General features: G+C 42.4%; 1 long non-coding RNA gene across 2 annotated transcripts in view; it reads right to left on the bottom strand.

The window, feature by feature from the left end:
• Window positions 1-8,865: 8,865 nt before the first annotated feature.
• LOC143836514 (uncharacterized) overlaps window positions 8,866-25,746 on the bottom strand; it is a 31,507-nt gene continuing 14,626 nt past the window's right edge. For both annotated transcript variants that reach the window (XR_013230640.1, XR_013230644.1), the window contains exons 2-6: window positions 21,286-21,357; window positions 15,894-15,973; window positions 13,959-14,197; window positions 10,110-10,168; window positions 8,866-9,939 (exon numbers count right to left, since the gene is read on the bottom strand). This is a non-coding gene — a long non-coding RNA (uncharacterized LOC143836514). The remainder of the gene's footprint in view (window positions 9,940-10,109; window positions 10,169-13,958; window positions 14,198-15,893; window positions 15,974-21,285; window positions 21,358-25,746) is intronic.

Below are 25,746 nucleotides of genomic sequence, written 5' to 3' on the forward strand. Positions count from 1 at the left end.
TAATAATAAAGATATGCCATTCAGAATTAAAGGACCGGCCAGACTAGTGGCAACTAATTGTGTTGTGTGTAATGAGTGCAATTTCAATTTGATATAACCCTCAGCTTTTCTTGCAGCACTCGCTAAGTACTTTCAAGTCTTTGTGGGGAAATAATTGATTTTTTTGTGCTGTGGGCACAAGAAAATTATTATGATCTTTTGAATAATGCCAAAGAAAGGACCATGAATGATTTAAATTGGTATGTGAAGAAGGCTTCACTGTGGATTGCAGTTTGACTGACGTCCGACTAATATAGTATCTAGATTAGCAATTTTTAAGGAGGCAGCCAATATAAAACTGGTAAAACTGGGGGGGGTGGGGGACATCGCTAAGAGATATTTTGGTTTTGTTCTCCAGTGAGGGAAGAACAATGCGGTCATTTCGTGCATGTCGGACAAGCACTGTACAATTTATTACATCAATGCCCTTGCCTTTGTCTCTAAGCCTTGTGAGTTGGAGGGTACATTTCAATGGATAAGTTTCACATTAAAAAAATGATACAATAGCAGAGAGCAAAGTTAGCACAAAAGCCCAAGGTCATTGACTCGATGTGTTGCTATGGACATTTGAAACATCTATTGCATTGTTCAGCTGCACCTTGAGAAAAATTGGGAAGAGCCAGTTGTCCTTAAAGGCAAGTTACCTGTCCTCTGCATCCCCATTATGATAGCCTTTCTCCTCATTGTTCTGTTGTATTATGCTACGGAAATCATCCAAGCCATCTGAGATATGTGGCAGCTGGCATTCTGGTCTGAGACACTTTGTATTGGAATTAAGGCCCATTGATTTCCACAAAATTTCCAAATAATTAAATTGCCGCCTAAAAATGTACTTTGAATAGGGCTGTCCATTGACTGAAGACCTGAAACCAATCAATCACTCAGCTTTTAAGCAACTCATTAATCAAGCAATTATATTTACATACATTTGCATTTGTTATCAAGAATGATCAAATAGCTGTCCTTTGGCACAAGATAATTTCCCCCTTCAATGAAGAAAACCTATATTACTTCCACGAAGAAAAGGCTATTTTCATAATTTCCCTCTTCGTTTCCTATAGCTATGACTCAGCAAGCCAAATTTGGTCTGAAAAAAATAAAGGGGTCATTCAGTCTAAATTCAAAAGTGCCCCCTCAAATTAATCCATGAACAGAAATAAATGTTGATTTTTTTTTCACCACCTGATTCTAGTTTGCAGATCCAGTTTTTCACCTTGGTTTTACACCTTGTCCGGAAGCACACTTACATAGAAGTAAATTCCAGGTAGGTTTATGGAAATTCCTTCCAAGTAACGAACAGTGCAATCCTATGTGGTGTCACTCCCCGCGCCAGGCCTTGGGTGCAAGAGCCTTTAATTTTCTTTAAATCTCCCTGTCACCTACCAAGTCCATACATATTCTTTTAAAAGGTAGCAGCTACCTATGATCAAATGTGTGTGTGTAGCTTTCAATCCCATCTACATAACTAGGAGTGAAAAGTAAGACATTGGCCCCATCTGGTTTTTTCTTTAAAAATGGAAAGCATTTTCTTCGGCAGCACCAATACAGAAATGTTGCAAGAAGAAAATAAGCACGTTTCACTGTTTCCAAATACAATTCCACCTTAAAATGCATACCTTCCAAATCTTATTCTTCAGAGGCAGGCATGTTGTTAATTTAGTTGGTCATAACTAAATAGTTTCTAATCTGGAGCAGGAGTCTGCTGAGAATATTGGACAGTTTAAAGGTTAATCACCATCGCCTGGTTACACAAGTGAGGCAGAACTAATTCCTCCAAAGGCAAATGGCTTGCAGTTTTATCAGCACTGCAGATTAGAAGTGTTAATATACAGAATAGAATGGATGCTCAAGGGCCAGTTTTCCCTTATCGGCAAACTTAGCAACAGAACTCGGTTACTGCACAACCTCTGCACTTTCTATAATAAGGCCCCTCATTTTGCCTCTCGAGCAGAACTATCAAACAATCCTTCCCAAACCACTGCCACCAAAATCAGGGTATTACAGACCACAGCTAATTGGAAGATCACTATAATGAAGTAAAAAGATAAAATACTTTTGGCTGCAGGCCTAAAACGTGGATCAGCACAACATAGGAAGCTATCTGGCTATGTCACATTCAGAGAGATTTACATAAACAATAAACTCAAACCGACTGCCCTGCAAATACATCTTTGTTTACAGCTAATACAATCTAAAGCACTGGTTGTAGAATAGAAAAAAGCAAGGCAGGGTGGACCAGGAGGGGGGGAGAAGGAAAGAAAAGAGAAAAGGTGACGCATTTACTTATTCAAAATTATCAACAGATCCAGTAGACACCAACTCAAACACCCTGCAATCCTGGTTATTTTGAAATGTACTCCATGCAGAGAAAATGTGCTAAGATATGCAAATAAACGCAGTATTCATTATTTAAATATCAGTGCTCTCCAACATGCATTGGTGTCGCCTGTACAACAGCAGAACATAAGCTGTGTATGGCTCTCTTCTGCCCCTAAAATCTGCTCTTTTATGGATGATGTATCTAATCAGAATAAGCAAGGATATCAACCCGTATTTCTCAATTAGCATCTATTGGCAGGAGACATGGTTTTTCAAAACAAGGAATGTTTTCCAAAGGAAAGAAGGAAACACTGGACTCTGGTTTTGTTTTGTTGTGCTGCTTAGAAAATTGTAAACCGGGTGCAAAATGATAGAGCCACCCTTTTGTGAACACTGCATACATGCAATTTTCTGATACGTGTCTTAAGTATTTGATCCTATATCTACTGACTTGGGTGGTGCTACTGACCATGTATCTTAGCATTTTAAAGGAAACGCCAAGAGCACGAGAAGATAGGGAGCCTGATTTACTAGCAGGAGTTTGTGTGTGTGTTTGTATACACATACACACAAGCTAACATTTGGTTGTTGCCTATATACTGCCATGTATGAATCCCATGACCCAATGCCACAAGTCATTAGGTAACCTGTTGTAATGTCCTGGAATTTTCATTAACATTCCAACTGATCAAGAGAAAACTGGCTGGGAAAGAATGCTCACAAAGAGTTCAGGTAAGGAAAATGCAAGTTTGTTTGGCCATGGTAAACTCAAGATGGGAGGAGATCTGCATGACTAAGAGAAAGTGTTAGCAGCCAGACCTCTCCTGATAGTAGTTTATAGGCAGCCATCCAGAAACACCCTTCTTTAATATTGCATCAAATAATCATTTGCAGTATACCGCCTGGCTGAAACTGACATGGAAATAGATGTCAGTTGTACTTTAGATGCAAAAATACACTTTCTGCTTTGAAGCTAAAATAGAAACATGGACACCATCCAGAGGTCAATCCCCAGGATACACCTGGGCACTTCACTCAGATTCTGTTGGTGGATTCACTAAAGGGCTCCTCCCTACCTAAAAGACATGTATACCCTTAGGACAAGAAGCTCTCCAAGAAGCTGTAACTAATCTTGTCAATTTTTCCTTCCTTTCACACCCACAGATCTCAATATGCAATTCTTAACACCTTGCCATGTCCTGAAATCTTCCCATCCCGTACTCAAAGGGTCAAGGGTACTTCCTAGGAACCCACTAAGGTTTCTCACCGAGCATTGTCAAGCACAGTAAATCCCGTCAATACATTGTTTTAGATGTTGTAAATGTTTTATTATGTATAATTTTAATCAAATGCTTAAGTCAATTTTAATACCTCAAGCCTTTTATCCCATAATATAATTATAATAATTAGGGGCTAGCATGTCAGCATAGGCCTGGGTACCATTTTACCCTACAAAATTATAGCACCCAGCACCAATTGTGTGTGTGTTTTCTGGGACTTTCTACAAATCCCCCCCCCCCCACTTGTGTGTGGGCCTGCCTTCTTTTTCTGCATGTGTATTCTGGGCATCTTTCATTTACTACCTACTTCCATATAGGCTTTTTTCTTCCTCCTTTCCATGAGGCACAGGCTATTTCACTGCTTAATTTGTGGACTTCCCTCTCCATGTCATGATGGTAAATTTTCCCAAAAACATTATCCCTCTTTACCTCATTTTCCTTAAACAATTTTGTGAGTGTGTTTTTACATGTTTTTGGAGTTCTCTAATAAAGAACATTTAGTTTATATCTGACTGGTTTATTTAGAATTCCTTTACCAGAACATCCCTATATACATTGGTGGAGATCACAACGTTACCTGCCTTTCACTAAGTCTCCAATTAAATCACTAATTTCCCCAATTAATTCAGGAGACTAGTGTTAGGCTTAGTAGACTGTGGAAACTCAGTGGATGTTGTTTACCTGGATTTCAGTAAGGCTTTTGAGAAGGTTCCCCATGACATTTTTTTTTTGACGTTCTGATGGATAAACTGGAGGACTATAGACTGAATTTTTGGATGTTTAGGTGGGTAGGAAACTGGCTAGAAAACCACACCCAAAGAGTGCTTGTCAAAGGAATTTTATTAGATTGGAGGGAGATAAACAGTGGGGTACCACACGGCATAGTATTGGGGTACCACACGGCATTTTCAACATTTTTATCAATGATCTGGATGAGGGGGGTGGAGGGACTCCTCATTAAATTTGCAGATGATACCAAATTGGGAGGGGCAGTGAACACCCCAGAAGATATAGAATTATATGAGATCTGAACATGCTGGAAAAGTGGGTGAATGAAAAGATGTAATTCAATAAGTGCAGACTTCTACATGGGCCACAAAAAAGAGAAGCATGCATACTGGATGAGAAATAACTTCTGGGTAGCAGTGCATGTGAATATGATCTTGGGGTACTTGTGGACTGTACACTAAATATGAGCAGGCAGTGTGATGTGGTGGTATAGAAGGCACATGCAGTCTTGAGCTTTATCAACAGTGACATCACAGCAAAATCACATGATGTCATAGTCCCACTGTATACCTCATTGGTCAGACTGCAAATGGAGTACTGTGTGCAGTTCTGGAGGTCTCACTTCAAAAATGACATGGACAAAACTGAGAGGGTTCAGAGGAGAGTGACAAGAATGGGACCAAGCTGATGAGGAAAGATTGAAGTTGATGTTGTTTCGGTTGATGGAAATTCGGTTGATGTAGTTTACTTGGATTTTAGTAAAGCTTTTGTTAAGGTTCCCCATGATGTTCTGATGGATAAATTGAAGGACTGCAATCTGGATTTTCAGATAGTTAGGTGGATAGGGAATTGGTTAGAGAACCGCACTCAAAGACTTGTTGTCAATGGTGTTTCATTAGACTGGAGGGAGGTGAGTAGCGGGGTACCTCAGGGCTCGGTGCTCGGTCCGGTACTTTTTAACATATTTATTAATGATCTAGATGAGGGGGTGGAGGGACTACTCATCAAGTTTGCAGATGACACCGGCAAATACTCCAGAAGATAGAGACAGAATTCAACAAGATCTGAACTCAATGGAAAAATGGGCAAATGAGAACAAGATGCAATTTAATAAAGATAAATGTAAAGTTCTGCATCTGGATCAGAAAAATGAAAAGCATGCCTACTGGATGGGGGATACTCTTCTAGGTAACACTGTGTGTGAACGAGACCTTGGGGTACTTGTGGACTGTAAACTAAACATGAGCAGGCAGTGTGATGCAGCAGTAAAAAAGGCAAATGCCATTTTGGGCTGTATCAACAGGGGCATCACGTCAAGATCACAAGATGTCATAGTCCCATTGTATATGGCACTGGTCAGACCACACCTGGAGTACTGTGTGCAGTTCTGGAGGCCTCACTTCAAGAAGGACGTAGATAAAATTGAAAGGGTACAGAGGAGAGCGACGAGGATGATCTGGGGCCAAGGGACCAAGCCCTACGAAGATAGGTTGAGGGACTTGGGAATGTTCCGCCTGGAGAAAAGGAGGTTGAGTATTTTAAGTATTTGAAAGGTTGTCATTTGGAGGAGGGCAGGATGCTGTTCCCATTGGCTGCAGAGGAAAGGACACGCAGTAATGGGTTTAAACTACAAGTACAACAATATAGGCTAGATATCAGGGAAAACAATTTCACAGTCAGAGTAGTTCAGCAGTGGAATAGGCTGCCTAAGGAGGTGGTGAGCTCCCCATCACTGGCAGTCTTCAAGTTAAGGTTGGATACGCACTTTTCTTGGATGCTTTAGGATGCTTTGGGCTGATCCTGCATTGAGCAGGGGGTTGGACTAGATGGCCTGTATGGCCCCTTCCAACTCTATGATTCTATGATTCTATGACGGGATGTTCAACTTGGAGAAGATGAGGTTGAGAGGGGACAGGATTGCTCTCTAAGTATTTATTTATAATTTAATTTATACCCTGCCCATCTTGACTAAGTTGTCCTGAGGTGGCTTACAACACTAAAACATGCCACATACTTATAAAACATTAAAATACAATTTCTAGAAACAGAATTATTAGAGCAAGAAATCCCAAGATGGCATTAAAAATCCCATGGTTACTCAATCAGTGGTTAGAATCTTCTAGCATCTACTTTGCTTAACTCCTCCAGGCTCTAACTTATTGCAAAATAGGTATTGTGCTCTCTGGGCATTCCCTTGGCCTCACCCAAATGCCTGGGCCTATTCTGCATTGAATGATTTTTCCCGCATTCATATTTACCAATCTCTGTTTGATTTGGTCCCGGACATAGTAAGTGATCTGCAACAAACAGTTTCCCCGAACTGAAATAGCCGTCAGTCACTTTCGCCATCTGCATCTGGGAGGGCTCCCCCACCCGACTGTAGCCATCCTTAGTGCTTTTCAATCACACCAGCCATCCCCCAGTTTGTGGTGGGCTGCCAGGAAATTTAACACCCACTCCACCATTTTAAAGCAACCTTGCGCTTATGGGCCCCCCACCCCTCCCTCAGCAAGTGCTGCTGAGTTGGAGCTCGGAGGAGAGGTCACAAGAAAACTGAGTTTCCATTTAGACAAAGAATATATTATGCCTCAAGCCCCTTAAATAATTTTAAAAGAAAGGAAAGGCTCCGTAATATGCATGTTCAGATTAGTGAGCAGAGAGCGGAGAGTATCATAAAATGGTGAATAATGGAATTATATCAGTCTCTCAACAATCCCAAACAAAGGATCCAAAGCATAGCTCTTTCTTTTGAGTCTGCAACTCGACCAATCGGCAAGACACAACCGAGCTACGTCAGCATTGTAAACACGTTTACAGCATTGTAAAAAAGTGGTGGTGGGGGGGAGTGCCGGTTAATCCGAAGCCACGGACATCTACACTTTCATCTATTGGGCTTCCGGAGTGCTTTAGTCAGATATCCTGGAAAATAAGGGCTCCCTGATATTCCAGTGAAAAGGTAGGGTCAATGCGGGTCGAGACATGGAGGTTGTAGATGGAAAATTTCCATTGACCAAAATCAAAATGGAAATCAATTTCAGTGCAGATGGGAGGGATTTAATCAATCTGGGATTGCAAGAAAAGCTTCGTGCAGATTCAGCCCTGGTGGAAGAGCTCCATCTTACAGGCCCTGCAGAACCTTGACAGCTCTGTCAGGAGCCTCAGTTCTTCTGGGAGTTCATTCCACCAGGCTGGGGCCAGGCAAATATCCCAGGGGACTGGGACCACCAGTAGATTCATACACGCAGAGCGAAGGGCCCTGTGGGGGCATAAGCAGATAAGCGGTCCCTGAGATAAGCAGGACCCAGTCTGTGTATAGCCTTAAAGGTCAAAATCAAAACCTTGAACTTGATCCAGAAGCAGAAAGCTTTTCACTTAGAGGAAGGCAGCTGTTAGCAACAGAGAGTAAGACTCGCAGTAATGGGTAGAACAATATCAGCTAGATATCAAGGGGAAAATTTTCACAGCCCGAGTAACTCAGCAGTGGACTCGACTGCCTAGGGAGGTGGTGAGCTCCCCTTCGCTGGCAGTCTTCAAGCAGGAGCTGGACAGGTATGTATCCTGGATGCTTTAGGCTGATCCTGCATTGAGCAGGGGGTTGGACTAGATGGTCTGTATGGCCCCTTCCAACTCTATGATGCTATGATTCTATGAGGCCTTCAGTTTGGGTAATGGAAGGAGTGTCAGCATCAAGAGAGCTGTCAGATATTTTTTAATTTCTATCAAGGCTTAAGTCTATAATTCTTTAAAATGGCTTTCCTTGCACATATTGTCACATAATAGGACTACTGCAAAGTGTCCATAATCATGCTGCCTTTAGCAATTTATTATCAACAGTCATTGTTAACTATGGCCAAGCTGAACTCTACTTGAAACATACTGAGTTTGACAACTATGAAGTCCATCCATTAACGCTTGCAAAACTCTCACGTTTGATTTGAAAATTCAGTAATGAATTGCAAGTATTTTATGCATGGAAGCTTAACATACTTGCCATCCAATCCTGAATTCTCAATCAAGTGTGAGACTTTTGCCAGCATTAAAGGATGGATCTCATAGTTAAGGTATGTACATCACATTGCCTCTTTGAAATTGAGATTGGTGTGACATTTCCCAACTGTGCACATGAGTAAATGTGAAGCTGAGCTCTTGGATGAGGTCCTTGGGTAGAAACGCACACAATGGATGCAAGAAATTAAGCAATCTAGCTTCTCATATGAACACATCAAGGTTAAACTGGCACCAGCTGTACAAGTAAACATCCTTCGTATCATCTACTACCTGATCCTTTGAACTGGAAACAGCCATGGATCAAATCTAGGTTCTTCTGTGTATCATGCAAGTGCTCTTCCACTAAGCCATGGCCCAGATTGTTGAACTTTTGTTAAATTTCATTGTTATAATAATGGACATAATACAAGCAAAATAAAACAGAAATCCAGTGGTACCTTAGAGAATAATATCATTTATTACAAAGTTGGCATAGCATAGCAGTGATCCAATATGCTAATCAATATGCCATATTAGCTATATTTTCACATCACGGTCCCATTAAATGTACTTTATCTTCATTTTCTTCATTAGTCTCTTTACTATCATTGGCTTATTAATAGTGTACTCTTGGCTAAACCTTGAATCACTTCTATTTATAATCATAGAATTATAGAGTTGGAAGGGACCTCCACCTTCTGAGGATGCCTGTTCCACTGAGGAACCACTCTGTCAGGAATTTCTTCTGGGTGTTTAGCCCAAAATTATTTTGAATTTCAACCCGTTAGTTCTGGTGCAACCTTCTGGGGCAGCAGAAAACAACTCTGCTCCACTATATGACAGCCCTTCCAGTATCTGAAGATGGTTATCATATCACCTCTTAGTTGTCTTCTCTTTTCCTGATAATTTCCTCTGGAACTCCCTCACCCCCATGTACACATCCATTCCTCTGTTGGACTATTTCTTCAGTGTCACTATTTCAAAACATACATCCTCTCATGCTCTGGACCTCTCCTTTCCTTTTGTTTCCTTCATCTTGTCCTACTGATGTTACCTTTCAACATTGTATGTCTGTAGGTGAGCTCATTTTTTTTAACAGTGCCTAGTGCATTAGACATTTTAAAAAAGCAGAGACATCACCCTGCCAATAAAAGTGCGTTTAGTCAAGGCTATGGTATCCCCAGTTGCAATGTATGGCTGTGAAAGCTGGACCATAAGGAAGGCCGAGTGTCAAAGAATTGAGGCTTTTGAACTCTGGTGCTGGAGAAGACTCTTGCGAGTCCCTTGGACTACAACGCGAACAAACCGGTCAGTCCTAGAGGAGATCAGCCCTGACTGCTCCTTAGAAGGCCAGATCCTGAAGATGAAACTCAAATACTTTGGCCACCTCATGAGAAGGAAGGACTCCCTGGAGAAGAGCCTAATGCTGGGAGCGATCGAGGGCAAAAGAAGAAGGGGACGACAGAGAATGAGGTGGCTGGATGGAGTCACTGAAGCAGTAGGTGCAAGCTTAAATGGACTCCGGGGAATGGTAGAGGACAGGAAGGCCTGGAGGATCATTTTCCATGGGGACACGACTTCGCACCTAACAACAACAACAACAACAACTGCATTAGACACTTTATAAATAACAGTAATAATTAATATTATTGCACATCTTAAGCAATGCCTGGATGCATTACATAACACTTCCTCCAGAAGTGTTATGTGACAAATACAGAGCCTCCTAAAAATAAATACATGGGCCAACCTTACCTCAAGACGTGTTTGTGATGTCAATTAGACAGGGTGGTCTCTCTGCCTCCCTTGGGGCCCTGCGGTCATTGAAATGCATAAGAAGCAAATTGTTGTTCCGTTTGAAAATAAATCATATGTTATCTCTTGCTTTTTCTCCTCCTGTTTTGTTTTCATTCCTGTCTCACCTATTTTGTTCCCCCCACAGATTTAATTCTTACACACACTCACAGAGGAATCCATAAGGACTTATGGGGGGGCATCTAATTTCCCCTCCCCCACTTTCCATTTCCTGAGAGCCCTCATGGCCTCTCTCCTTTCCTTACTAACTTCTCTTTTTCCCACAACAGCCAATCAGCATTTATCTGACCCTCTGTTTTCTATTTTCCCTCTTTCTCCCCTTGCCGCTAGTAGCCTCTTCCTAGGAAAACTATGGCCCAGTTGTGATGCTGACCACTGGGCCAGGCTCACTTACTGGGAACTACGTGCAAAGCTTTGTGGGTTGCATGTAGATGGTTGTTTCTGGGAATCCTTCAGGCAGCATCCTTCTGCAATCCTGTAAGGACTTGCATGAACTGAATTTTGCTTAGAAGCTATGGGCCATGTATTATGTGACCAGGGAAACAGATAAGGGGTTTTACCTTCTTACTCTGGGAATGTGCTCCTGCAAGTAAACAACTCACTGGGGAATATGCTTTGTCAAAATATTGTCGGGAAAAAAGGAAGAATGGGTTGGACCCAACCAACTCAATAAATCACAGTGATTTGTACCTGGAAAAAGGCACAAGGTCAGAGATGAAATAAAAAGCCTGCTGAGACAAAAGAGTATTGCACAGCCTGTAGAAGCAAAAAAGCAACAAAGAGATGCCCATTCCAACTCTGCTTGGGAAGAATACTAGACACCTGTTCAGGTCTCAGTCTGTTCACATGCTGTGACCAGCCCTCTCAGACCTTGGAACAAATTTCATTTTATTAATGTCTGGAATTGGATTGTATATATGTGGTCTCACAATGCTTCGCCACAGCTGTCCCCTAGATCCATCTGACAAGACCCCCAAAGAAAAAAAAGGTATCTGTAGAAAATACATTTTCCACCCAAAGGACAACACACAAGTTTACAAAATAGGTTGTATCTGGGATGAGCTCTCCACAGCTCAGACCTCTTTGTTTCTATTGTTTTGGCTCTGTATTTCCCACAGGGACATGCCTCTGCAGCTAAGAAATATTGTGTCTATTTAATTTCAAGTTCCTAATCTCAGAGCTGTGCTTCCATCCAATGATTTCTCAGGTACAGCTGAAGCCTTTGTGAAACAGAGAATAATTTTATGCAAAGATTCTTGATGGTGAAGAACTCATCCCTAATCCCAAGGCAACCTGAAGACAACACAGGAAGAGCAAGGAGTATATGAGCTTGGATATGGATGCAGCTCTGAGAAGTGTGTGCCTTTGGTTAATAAAAAAAAAGAATTACGAAATGAAAAAGATCCCAGAGAGAAATGAATGAAGGGAGCAATGGCTGTTGATCTTGCTTAGCTCAAATTTAACTCATCACTGTAAGAAGGCATCTTTAAAAGGTCATCCTAAGCTGAAGGTTCACATATGAAGAGTCATTACTTCAAGTATATGGGTGTTAGGTCATGGGAGGCTTTAAAAACAGCATTTTGAATTGTGCCCAGAAAAATATAGGCAGCGAGTATAGGATTAGGGTATTAGACAAACTCTGACCATTTCTGCACTAGGAGATATACCTCATTTTAGCCTTGCTTTGGACTTTCATTGGATAATGTGAGCTGGCACTCTGGTTTCTGTATGTGGGCTTTCCTCCCCTCTTTTTTCCAAGCTGTAATTAACCCAGTTTTCCAAACTGAGGTTGGAAGGAGGCAGCCTCCCAAAAACGATTTGCTCCTTCCCCTATTCCAAAAGTTTTTTTTTGTGCAAAATGGTGCCTGCTTGCATCTTTCTTTTAATTGTGCCCCTTCGTTCCACATACCCACCTCACCTTTCCCCCACAGATGTTTTTTAAGCAATTAGATTATTGTGTTACAATGCTGTGACATTGTAACAAGAAAGACTGCTTTCTTTTCATCCCTGGAGGACTGGAGAAGGCATGGGGCTTTTGAAGGAGCAGGGGGGGGGAGGAAGGCACTGAGAAATCTGCATACACCTCTCCGATGCTGCATGTGGCAGCTGTCAGATGGGAAGGGAAAGTACTGAGGTCCCTTTACTTCCCCTCCCCAATCCAAGCTCACACTGCATGAGACAACTGCATCTTTGGCTCAGATTTGGGAGGGGAAGCAAGGGGACCCCTCCCCATCTGACAGCTGCCCCATGCAGCACTGGGGAGGTGCATGTGGATTTCTCTGCACCTTCTCTCCTCAACCTTTAGAAGCCCACAGCTTTCTCCAGTCCTCCAGGGACAAAAAAACAAACAAACAGTATTGTTCATAACAATGCTGCAGCATTGTAATGCAATAAACTTATTGTTTAAAAAAATACTTGGAGGGAAGGGGGGAGATGAGGAAATACAGAATGATGAGGCACTATTGGAGGGGGAAAGAGATGCAGGGTACATGGAAGAGGAAAGTGCTAGAGCACCTATCTCATGGAGGGGGGAGGGAGAGTGGGAACCCGGAAAGGGGCATGCCCAAACTCTCAAAATGGCAAGCACCACAAAAACCAAATGCATACATTTACGCACTGAACAGCTCCCAAAATAGATCCCACTAGACCCTGTTAGTTAAAGTGAAAAATGGATTTCTAGAGATTTCTTTGATGTGGGACAAGTGAGGGGGCAATTTGTGTCAACTCCTGAAAAGGCGAATTTGAGTGCAGAAATAGACAAAAAAAAACCCTTGTTCCTTTAAAAATGTGAATCTCTTTATGCCAATAAAGGTATCTGAATCTTAATCTGAAAATGTGAATCTGAATGATATGCTTAATGCAGAAACAGTTTCTGCTTGACACTGAACAAAAGGCAGTCTGCTGTCCATCTGATTCAAGAGATAAGCATTCAGCCTTCTTAAAATCCAAACATATTTTAAATTTTTGCAGCTTATTAAATATATCATCATGGATTGTGCTTAATAAGCTGCTAATATTTAACAAAATATGTAAAAAAAATAGAATTTTTAAAAGAGATTCAATTCTTCTGTTCACCTTCTCAACCAAGAAAAAGCCTAGTAAGTAATTAACCCTATTGTCAGGCTAGCCATATTTCACACTATCTAAGCAGGCCTCTATAGCTTCAGCACAAGACCTCCCTCCATTTCTGGTTGACCTTTTCTCTTTAAACTTCTTCAGACAAGCTTCCCCCAGGCACTGTGAGCAGGGCACAGAACGGTTTTCTGCCCTGAGTTTTAAGAAGATTGCAAACATGAAGGAATTCCCAAATAATTGTTCTCTGTCTATGTTCAAGTCTCCTCAACAACCTTTTCAGCTGTCATCTCCGTCCCACCAGTGACTGTTTTTCCCCAACTACATCTGTACATGAGGGATTGCAAGATGACCCTGCCACAGAAGATGAAGCAACGTGCCCTAGAGCTGGTAAATCAATCAGGTTACACGCCTCCACTTTAAGCCAATTTCCAATTATTTCAGGTGCAGGTTTTAACATGTGCCGCCTGCCCTCCCACTCTGTTCCCTTTCGTCATTAGCATATCAAGACCCTTCTTCCTTAAACCCCCCTCCCCCAAAAATTATGAGCCGGAAGGCATTTTTCAAAGCTGGCAAATCTCAATTACACCTTCTTATTGATAGCCATGATGTTGTTCTTGCAACTGTGCGACTGAATAACTGGTTGCAAGTTATTTCAATTAGTTGCGTTTTTTTTTAATCCAGTTAGTTCAATAGCAAAATGAATTAATAACTCACCTCAGTTCCCATTGAACTGTGCAACTGAAGATGAAAATGTGTCGCTCTAGCCTAATCGGTAAATATATATGCTTTGGTACCATTCCAGAAAGTAGTATACAAGCTGGAAAAAGCAGCTGGCACATGGACCATAAGAGGGATAGCTTTGTTTGTTTGCTGCTGGGAAAAATTTCAAGCAGAGTAGAAGAAAGTTACAGGGCTTCTCAGGTGCCTCCACTTAGGAACTTTGGAGAACAATTCTATAAAGAAATAAGGACAGGAAGGAAGACAGGCATTAGAATTATTAAGACAACCCCTCGAGCTGCAAAACTAGACATGGAATAGAGCCCCATGGTACAAAGTACAAGGTTACATACTAGAAAACAAACAACACATATTTTTGTTGCCTGGTGATTCATTAGCTAGAAGGCAATGGATTGATCACAGCCAATCAAGGTGAAGTGTCTGCAAATTGCACAAATATATTCCTTACATGAGGCATTTTGTTCTGGCAAACATTTCTAACAGGTTAGCTGTGTTGATCTGTAGTAGAATAGATTCAAGTCCAGTAGCACATTAGAGACCTACAAGATTTTGGTTGGGGCATCAGCTTTTGAGAGTCAATATTCCTTTTGTCAAATACCTGGGTCTTGTCTAGCATTTCGAATAGGGATACTGTTGTCATTGCACAGCACATACTGGCTGAGGCTGCATCCAGGGTACCATGGCCAGCCTTAGTTCAAATGAGCATGTAAGATACGACCTTACAATGAGTCAGACCATCTGTCTACCATCCTCAATATTGTCTTCCCTGATCTAGGCAGATGTTTTTGTGCCTTGTACCCTGATAGACTTTTTAAGTGAAGATGCTAGCTACTAAATTGTTTGGGGATCACAGATTCTCTGCATAAGGCAATTCCCTTCACCTCTGTCATCCTCCCCACACCTTTAGCAGGCTTGTTGTTGGCTTGTTTTTAATAGTAGGAGTTAGTATATTGCTATGATTTTGTAACCTGGTAGCTGAGTGTTTGCTACCTTTCTCCCAGGTGGGGACTCAAAGGAGCTTCCATATCCCCTAATGAAATATGTTAGGATGAGAGTATGTGAGTGCCCAAGGTCATTCAGTCCGTGGCAGTGGGGAATTTGAACCAAGGTCTCCTAGATCCTAGTCTGATATTCTGATCACTACACACAGAAGCAAAACAGCCTATCTATGATAGGATGGGGAAATTGGAAGCAGGACAGAAAATGATATCAGATGTGGCACTAACAATAGATGGGAGCATACAGAAACCTGCTCCTTCCCTTTCTCCAAATATGTGACCTTTAAGGAAAGATTGTACCAAAGCTTATCTTCCCACCCCCTCCCAAAGCAAGAAGCTTGCCGGGCCACAAGCTGATCGGCCACTTCAGCAGCCAATTTGCTCGCAGCCTGGCGAGCTTCTTGCTGTGGGGGAGGGCAGGAAGAGGGAGCCGCGGCCCAGCGCCGAGGCCTTCGCAGCCCAGCACCGGGCCGTGCACCGGGGGTTGGGGACCACTGATCTAAGCCTCAGAAAAAAACCGCTGCAGTTGGGGAGGTGAGGTGATGCCAATGGGACACTCTAGGATTCAGATGTCACTTTTCAGATATTCATTGAAAGTGACATAACACCATTGGCACACTATTCCCCCCTCCCCATCTCTCTCCTTCTCCCATTGGTTATCATATAAAGGCTGGCAACCCTATTACACCTTTAGTGGCAAACTCATAAAAGTCACAGATTCTTTTTCGAGCAACTGGAAGTACCTTCCACTAGAAGTGCTAATGAACTGAATCTATGGACTTGTTTGTGCAAATGCTCAGCAACATAAATATCTGCATAAATTTCATAACTACATTAAATGAGAAATGGAGCCAGCAAGTAACAACAAATGCTCTGGAAGTACCTTATTCAGTGTCTGATATTTTGGAGTTACCTGTGGTTAAGCTATGTCCACTCTGTCTACTCTCAGGATCAGTAGCACTGTCTTCTTTTTAAAATATACTTCAGGATCCCCTGAAGAAAAAAAATTATATACAAATGATTTGAATTATTATAGTTAAAACATTAGTATATAACGTCTATTACTATAGTAATACATTTATTTATTACAGTGATAATAAAACATTTGTGCATAACTTTCTATGTAAATATCTAAATATATAAGACATGACACTCTTCTTGATGCCACAGGTAAGACAAGTCTACCTTTCAAGTAGGTGAGGTTCATACAGGCATGGACTGGGTATGGATCCAAGCAGCAAACCCAAATTTACAGTTGTAAATTTATAGCTGGTTTCTGACTGGTGTACTTACATGAGTTTTTCTTTTTAATCTTCCCCATTTGTATGATTTTTACAGGTCAGTTCACATTTCCGTAGACATAAGGCCTACTAAGTTTAGTGGGGCTTATCCCGCCCCCCTCCCTAAAATAAATACACTGGATTATTGCCTAAGAGCTATTTTATTTGGAAAGGATTGCCTCACTGTTAACATTAACAAGAAGCAAAATACAAGATGAAGCAACATGGCAAAACTCAGCCTGCAGCATGCAACTGGTTGATTGCTAGCAGCTGGAAGACTGAAGGTGCTAGGACTTGCAGCAGAAGTTCCAGCGTCTGCAAACAAGAAGTAATCTTTGCTTTCGTACCTGTCCCATGGACCTTTCTTTTTCTGGGAGGTCACAAGAATCCTAACCAAGTCAGCCAAATCTAAGGATACTTAAATCTAGTGACTGGAACTGTAAAGGGATTGGAGCTGTAAAGCGTTCTGTCCCTTCTGGCCCTGACAACACCTTTTGCCACCTCCCTGCCGCACTTTCAGCCCTTCCCCGACTGACCCGCGCCAGCCCGAAGCCCTTACAAGGCCCATTTCTACAAATGGGCTTTTCTGCTAGTAAATAAATAACACTTTTTAAAGTCAGCAACACACAAAGTGCATTGCAGTAATCTAATCTAGATGTAACTGTGAAGACTTCATTCCCCCCCCCTTCTTCCAAGATCCCCTTGGGCAGTAGGGTCCCCTTCTTATTTTGAATTTAGTGGTTTTACTAGACACCCTCTTTTACAGGTACCAACGGGATCTGGAACTTTTAGAGTCTCAAATGTTTCTAGGTACAGGAATGACAATGCAAAATCCTGCAAAATAAGAGGAAGGTTGTCCTGGAATTAGAAACCGATTAAGTGCAATCTCCCCAACTCAGTGGGATATTGTTCTCAGTAACAAAAGACTTTTCAGCACTGGAGTCATCACCCCATATCCTAACATACCCAAGAGGTGTCTGCCCAGTCCAAGGAAGTTGCTATTTCATTAACCAATGCTCTGTTCCTTTTTTTCCTTCCACTACTCAATCAAGAAGGTTACTCAAGTGATTAATTTCCCCTCCATCCTGTTTCAGGAGCTATCTTGATCTACCCAAACTTTTGTGTTCATGCAGATCTGGCTTACTTCAACCTAATTAAAGTGTGTTAATCATGTTGCCTCACCCATGCTCTTTGTGTCCATGTAGATTTGGTTCACAATAGCCTAACAAAAGTATTTTCTTCACTTTCCCCCTCAAAATCTGACAGCAGGTTACTTTAAACCAGTCAGTGAGATTCAAATGTTTCATCTTAACCCAGCTGAAATCCAGGACAACCAAAACTTCACATACCTGGGGATACTTTCTCCAAAAAAGAAAGACCCCATGTCCTAGAAAATTGTTCTGCAGATTCCTGGTCCACATCTCTGCTGATCAAAACTCTGGTTTCTTGCTGTGAACCTACGCTGCACTTTTTAGGCTTTTTCTCCTTTCTTAGCTGGCTCCGTGCTCTGCTCCTTGCATCTCAGCTGAACCTGTCTCTATACCTCCCCAGACATCAAGCCCAGTATTTCAGGTCACATGTCCCTTCTCTAAAACTCCCCAATTCCCCTCTCCCCAGCTACTTTGTATAAATGTGCCCTCTAGTTGATGTGTGCATTTGTGTGGTTACTTAAGGAATTAGTTCCTGGGGGTTGGCTACATGGCCACTCCTGCCACCCTTGGACTTCTGAGGCCCAACCTCAAGAAACATTCCTGAACCAAGGGTTACCAACCTCCAGGTGTGGCCTGGAAATTTCCTGGAATTTCACTAAAGAGATCAGCTCCCCAGATAAAAATGGCTGTTTTGGAAGGGTTACTCTACAATGACAACTCATTGCCAGGCTCCTGGATATGAAAAGGCTTGCTTGGGAGGGAGGAACTCTGTGGCAGAGATATTGCAGGATGGGAGAGGTTGGGTCATTTCCAGGCAACAGAGATCACTCCCCCTGGAGAAAAGCCCTGGCTTGGGATTCCACAGAAGTGCAGGGATTCCAGGCTACAGGTGGGAAACAGAAATGCTGGGTGGATGTAATTGCTAGTAACAGTAAACATTAAATAATTCATAAACTTTAATGAAAATGTTTAATTGATAGCAAAATTTGGTTAAAGAACTGAACACCTTTCAGTCAGTACATTTTTCAGTTCAGTTCAATAACAGAGTAAATCAAAAACAGTTGTAATAATCAAACATGAAAACATTGGCTGGCAAAGAATTTATAGATGGTTTCTCAATTACTGCCTCTATGTCAGCTTTTCTCAACTTTTTTTACCATTGAGAAACCTGAAATCTATCCTGAAATCCCAGAAGTGTCCAGGTCCCAGCTGGAGGCTAGCATCCCTGCCACTGGTCAGGGGTGCCAGCTCCCAGGGGGGGGGGGGGGCTGGAGAATGCACAGAATGAAAGCTCCTCTCCAGACTGCAGAGATCAGTTCCCCTGGAGGAAAGGGCTGCTTGAGATGGGGACAGAGGGCTGTGTTTCTCTCCAGAGAGAGAAAGAAGACAAAGGCATTCCTCCTTACTCAAACTGCAAACCTTATTAAACACACAATCACTTCTATATGTAGAAAATACCTGAGTGGCTTCCTCCTTGGATTGCTCTGAGAAGCCATTAGCCAGAAGACCCAATTTTAAAGGAAAATAATCCCATAACAGTAAATGAGCAAGTCAAAAAAGACTTTCTCACAGAATAGTTTCTCTCAGAGCTCTCTCAGCCTCACCTACTTCACAGGGTTTCTGTTGTAGGGAGAGGAAGGGAAGACTATTATAAGCCATTCTGAGACTCCTTTGGGGAGTGAAAAGCAGGGTATAAAAACCTTCTACTGGGAAGGTGCTCCTAAGAAGATTCTACTGGGAAACAGTGATTCCCTCTCTCCACATGTCCCCATGGCTTCATGGTGCTTCTGTGCCTTGTCTACACTTTCCCCATTTCCTTGCCATTGGTCTTAAATTTGCTTTGTTGTGAGGGTCTTGGAAAGACTGAAGCCATACCGAAGTAGTATCCATATTAAAAGGGAAAGCCTATATCTTCCTGGCTATGTGCATGTAATTTGACCTGATTGGCCCTCATGTCAGAGTGTGAACTAATTGGCCCTCATTGGCAGAGTGTAATTTGAACTGATTGGCTCTCAGTCATGCTTATACATTCCCAGGGAAGAGATTTTTCTTGGCTGACCTGTGATCCAGAGGGCTGGCAGGGAGCTGTTTCTGGGCCTTCCATAGTTCCCCCTCCAGCAGGCATGCAGAGGATGTGCCAGAAGGTGGCTAGCTGCCCTCCCCATGTCCTCCAAATTGAAAGAGGCCAGGAGGCCAGGGCAACTTACTGGCAGCATGGCATGCTCTGAGTCCAGCTCATCTTCTGCCTAGCAAACTTCTGAAATGGGTAGAAAGCTGGAGTCGGAGAGTTAACTACTTATTAGCCATTCCAGGCTGAGAGCTCACCCCTGATTGGGGCTAAACCACTAGGGCTGAAGGCCCTTCTGATTGGGGCCAAACTATCCTGACTGAGGGCTATGACTTACTCATGAGTAAACATTTCCAAGGTAGAGGCTTTTCCTGGCTGTGTGCATGCAATTTGACATGAATGGCCCTCATTAGCAGAGTGCAATTTAAACTGATTGGCCCTCACTCATGAGTAAACATTCCCAGGATAGAGGCTTTTCCTGGTTGTCTGCATACAATTTTAACTGATTGGCCCTTATTGACAGAATGCAATTTGAACTGATTGGCCCTCTTTGTCAGAGTGATCTCTTCCTATTGGCATACCGCAAAGAAGGGCCAATCAGGTAGGGAGTGTGTTGGCTGCATGCAAGTTCAGCTTTTTGATGTTTAGTGATAGTGATGATTTTATTTTGTATACAATAAAGTTGTTTGTGTTTACAATTATTGCTTCATTCTCTTTCTTCATAATTTTATTTTGGGATACCCCTACAGAGATCTACCCTGGTATATATAATTGTACAAGGTCCTGCGTTAGTCCTTTTTTGAACCCTATTAAAGCTAATTTCCTCCTCTTTTAGTCCAGTTTAATTAACAGTAATCAAGCATGTACCACAGTGTCTCCTTAAATCTTGGATAAATCCTTCTGCCCGCCCACCAGTAGCAGAGTTAAGCTTCAGTTTATTAAACCACATTATGTTGGTGAATAACTGAGGGAGGAGGAGGAGGAGGAGGAGGAGGAGGAGGTGGAGGAGGAGGAGGAGATGGTGATGGTGATGGTGATGGTGATGTAGGGAAGGGGAGAGAATATGGAGGTTGCCAGGAGGAGAGAAAGGGGAAATAACATGAACAGGGAAAATGCTGTATCCCTCTCTGTAAGTCCTTGAAGGTTCCCAGTCACCAGCACTACCCAACTCTGGTGGTTTTCCTAGTTAGAGGCTGCCAGGGAGAAGGGAAAGCTGGAGACAGGGACAGATAAAGGTTGGCTGTTATATGGGAAAGAAGGAAGGAAGAAAAGGCTATGGGGGTTGGAAACATTTTGGACCATTCAGCCACAACTAATCTTTGTTTCAAAATATTAAAAATTTCACTCATTAAACATAAGGAAAATTGAAAATCCAAGTTCTACAAGCTTAGATTCAATAGTGAGAAACCATGAGCTGCATTGTGGGTCCATCTTTAAGTAAAAGAGTATGCTATGCGACTCCACTCTAAAAAGTATTTTAAGCCAAAGTTTAAAAATTATCAACCAAGCCTTGGTTTCTAAAAAAAATGTTGGCCAAGCTCAGCACACAACGCACTATAGGGCACACACATGAGAGCACCAAGAATACATGTGTTTTTTAAAGATAAGTTAATGCCTATAACTTTAAGAAACAGATTCCCCCAGTGGTTGTTGCTAGGCAACCACAACAGGCTTTATTTAGGTCAGTAAAAGGTGGTGGGGAGGGCCCTTTTCAGTGATATTGTGACCTTTGAAAGAGGGTTCATTGAAGCCTGGAGCTGCAGTGATCACTGGACAACTTGCTACCATTCAAACTTCATTACTTACCTTCAAGTGAAGTGAAAGTATACAGGAAAGTATACAGGAAAGAGGGGGCCGATGCAAAAAGTTGCCTTCAAACTGGAAAGAAAAAGCATAGGGGTTGAACCATTAAGGAGTCCTGCGGTTTCTCATAGCCTGAGTTGTAAGGCACTCATGCTGCAATCCTAAAACAACTTTTGTAGGACTAAACTCCATTGAATTAAAACAGGACTTACATCAGAGTCCACCTGCTTTAAATTGCTCCTACATTCCATTAAACTGTGGAGCAGGATACCCTGAGTTTTTTAAGCCTATGGGCACCGTTGGAATTCTGACACAGGGTGCTTGGCACAATCACAAAATGGCTGCCACTGGAGATGAAGCCAGCTCCCCAAATGGCAATTTGTGCATAACTCAGATAGTAGGTCTTCAACATGTCAGGCAGCAGCTCTCTTTAATGATGTGCCTCTTGCATGCATACAGCAACCACCACAACAAAGCCTTTAATAGCATGTAAAAATGCAATATAAGGAATAAAAGTGCAGAAGCATCCACTGCAATACAGAATAAACAAAGGCAGATATCATGCTTAGACATAAGTACAAAATAAGTATACATATTGAAGTAGCTAAGAGACCCAATATCTGGATTGATTTTTGAGGCATATAATACATTTATACAAAAGGAAGAACAAAAAAATGCTCCTTCATTTTTAACTAGTGCCGTTGTAACAACAATGGTGCAGAAGAGCTGCTGAGAGCTACTTGCCCATATTTACACCAAGAGAGAGCGATTCTGGGCAGATTTTGATAGGAACTAAAAGATTTTTGAAGTGCACAAAATTTGATGTTGTGATTTTTAAAATCATTTTGCATCTGAACTATGAAAATACAGTAAATCTGGGAAGATTTGATTACTTCGACTGGAATTCCAGTGAGGTTCATTAAGTGTTTGTGCATAGCTAAAATGCCATGCAGCCCAATAATGTTTACTCAAAAACAAGTCACAGTGTATTTTTAGATATTTTAGAATATCACTCTGCTATGTGCACACCTTTACATAAAGTAACTGTGTGCATTACATTATAATCCATCTGGATCCTTGACCAAGGGGGTGGAGTCAGCGCTGCTTGTGTTGCTAGATCTCATGGCAGTGTTTGACATAGTTGATCATGAGCTTTTAGATCGCTGACACATTGACATGGGGATATGGGGATCAGCCTTTAAAAATCTGATCTATTTCCCCCTAAGGTTGAAGACACAGGGTAGCTGTCAGGGGGCATCATCTGGGCATGGAATTGGGGTCACTGTAGTTTGGCAGGTAATTGTGAATTTCCTGCTTTCTGCAGGATGTTGGATCAGATGACCATGGAGATCCCTTCCAACTCTATGATGCTAGGGAGGAATAGTTGTGCCACTGTAGATTCAAATGTGGGGTACCTCAGGGTGCAATTCTCCCCCTGATGTTATTCAACATCTTTATGCATCCTCTATCACAGCTGGTCTGGGGATTTTGGCAGGGATGTTACCAATATTCTGATGATACCCAGCTCTACCTGCTTATGGGGGACTATTTGAATGCACAGACAAATTCACTGGTTAGGTGTTTGGAGGAGGTAGTGGAATGGCTCTAGCAGAGCTGCTTGATACTAAACTGAAAAGACAGAGATCCTGTGACCTGGGAATTAAGGAATTGGAAGAGGAAGTGTGTCTTCCCTGCCTCGATTACATACTCCATCACAAGCTCAAAACTCAAGAAATATTTCCAACCCAGGGGTAGCCAACCTCCAGGTGGGGCCTGGAGAGCTCCTGGAATTACAGCTCATCTTCATAGTATAAAGATCAGCCCCCCAGGTAGAAAGGGCTACTTTGGACAGGGTTGTGGAAGAGAAGAAACATTTAAGGCCTCCCACACAGGTTGTTGTTGAATTGAAAGACTTGAGGTCTACTGCACAGGGTGTTGTGCAGAAGAAACAGGAGACAATAGAACCTCCGCAACAGCATCTAGTTTCGTCTGCAGAATAACGCTGCACAGTAGGTCTGCAGAGAGTTGCAAATCTGCAGAGAGTTGCAAAGAAGAAATACACATGGCTTGGCTGTGTCTAACCCCTGGCCAGAGCAGTATTTTAAGTGTGATGGGGCTTTTCCGTGGCCTCCCTGTCAGCCGTTTGGCAGAAGGAGAAATTTTCCATCCTCAAAAGGATTGCCCACATTTATGCCTTGAGGCTCCCGTGTTGCTCTCGGACACACCTCAGTCCGGGGCTATCAAAGGCTCCTTTGTGGCAGGCCTAAACAGAGGGGGAGGGAGCACACTCACCAGCCTCCTGCCAGCTCTGTCAGTGTTCTGAGGCAATTTACAGTTGGCCATGACATTTAGGACAGCCTTGGGGCGAAAAGGGTTGGCACATCCTGTCCAAGCTTCTGTTTTCATTCCCCTTGGCAGCCCTACTGACCTCCTCTCCCTGCGGTGGTCAGGAGTAGACTGGCAGCCATGTCTCCAGATCGCCCCTGGCTGGGCTGACTGGATGGAACTCTGGTCTGTCCTGGTAATGGCTCAATCAGAAAGCGCTTCGTGCCTTCTGAATGGCCCCTCCAATTGTCAGTCCGGAGCCAAGGGGCCAATGACCCCTGTTTTCTATCCTGGACTCAGCCCACCCCTCAGCCTTAGCAAATTATTTATTCCGCTCCTTGAGCAGTTGACAGATTTGACTTATATCCCACCCCTCCCTGGAGGCTCGAGGTGGTCACAACACAATATGCAATATACAATACAGCTTTAAATACCCTAATAAAATACCCTTAAAACTAAGCTTAAAACCCCATTAACCACAATTCAAGATGTAATGCAAAAATCAATTAAAATCCTTATTTTTCCCCGAATGGGGGGTGGACATGGGAACAGTTGTAAGCCGTTAGCAAGGGGGGGTCAGATCTACCTCAGCGTGCCGACCTCAACCATAGACCCGGTAGAAGAGCTCCATCTTACAGGCCCTGCGTAATGCTAGAAGCTCCCGCAGGGCCTGTAGCTCTTTCGGGAGCTCATTCCACGAGGTAGGGGCCAGGACCTAGAAGACCCTGGCCCTGGTTAAGTGTGCTTCCCTGGGGCCGGGTATGAATGGAAATGGCGAGTCACTGTGCTTCATAATAGCAGAGGATTCTTATTAGCTTTCTGGCAAAATGTAAAGCACCAGTTTTTCATTAAAAATAGCTTTATTTCCACATGATCTGTCTCTAGGTGTCCTGACATTCAAGAATTCCCGCTTAGACCGTTTATGCACTGGAGGTTTCATGCCGGGCTGCAGGATGGAGTTTTAGTCATGGCAGGTTGCCCCACCACTTCCTGCACCCACATGGGGGAGCATTTGGCCTGGTGCACCTCATCCGGCCCGGATTTATGCTCCTGCACGAGAGCTGGGGCAGTGAAGTTCCCAGTGCATAAACGGTCCTAGTGATTTTATCCAGCAACAAGTATGGGCAATAGAGATGCAAAGAAATGCTGCCCTAAATGTACAGTGATTCCTCTTGCAATAAAATTGACAATACTCTCAGGAACTCATACAAGATTCACGAGAAACATCTTGATTTAATAGATCAGATTCACTAGAAACTATGTAGAATTATTTGACCCTTTTTGCCACTCAAAATTACAAAGGTGCAGGTTAGCTTTTAATTGAAAATGTGCATATTTGGCATCATTAGATTTTCCTGGGCATCAAATGGGAAACTGCAAATGTTTTCTGTTTTCTGGTACTAAATAGTAAGTATGCCTTCTTTCTTGTAATATCTAAATACCAATGTATGTCAGCTGTTCAGTGCTTTCAGATACTAAATATCATTATATATGTATCAAATACTATCAAATACCTCCCCCTCAAAAAAACCCTAAAGGATGTTGAGGCAGCAGTGCTCAAACACATTCAACATTAAATTAACATAAGATAACTTGGAAGACAATTTTTGGGAGCAAATTAATTTTTGCACTGTGTAAGACTTGCTTGGTTTGGTTTGTTTTCTTTTAATTGCCAAGAGAACGTCTGACAGTTATCTACTATTCTAACCCATTATTTTAAGACTGTAATCCACCCTACAGCATCAAAATTAGGTATTTAAATAAACAATTATCACAACAATTTCAAACGCTGAATAGAATTCACATGTGGTTCAATGACGCCAGTCATAAACATACCTGCCTTTTTCCACTCAACTCAATTTGCAGAACCTGTTTCGTTGATTTTGGCTTTTATTATTAAAGAAAAGATTATTATTCCCCACACTTAAAGGCTCCCTTTCCTGCCTGAAGGCACTCAGAGTGAAGTATAACAAGCAGAACTGTATTGCAGCTTTCTAGTATGGCATTGTTGGTGTTGGCTTTCAGCAATCACCTTTTACGGTCTGAGCATTTTATGAGAGCAACAGTGAAAAACAGTTACTGACCTGGTTGATAAACTCTAGTCTGTATGGAAGGTATCAGCATCAGCAATATCATTGG

The sequence above is a fragment of the Paroedura picta genome, chromosome 1 (genome assembly GCF_049243985.1).
Source record: "Paroedura picta isolate Pp20150507F chromosome 1, Ppicta_v3.0, whole genome shotgun sequence".
Lineage (NCBI taxonomy): Eukaryota > Metazoa > Chordata > Lepidosauria > Squamata > Gekkonidae > Paroedura > Paroedura picta.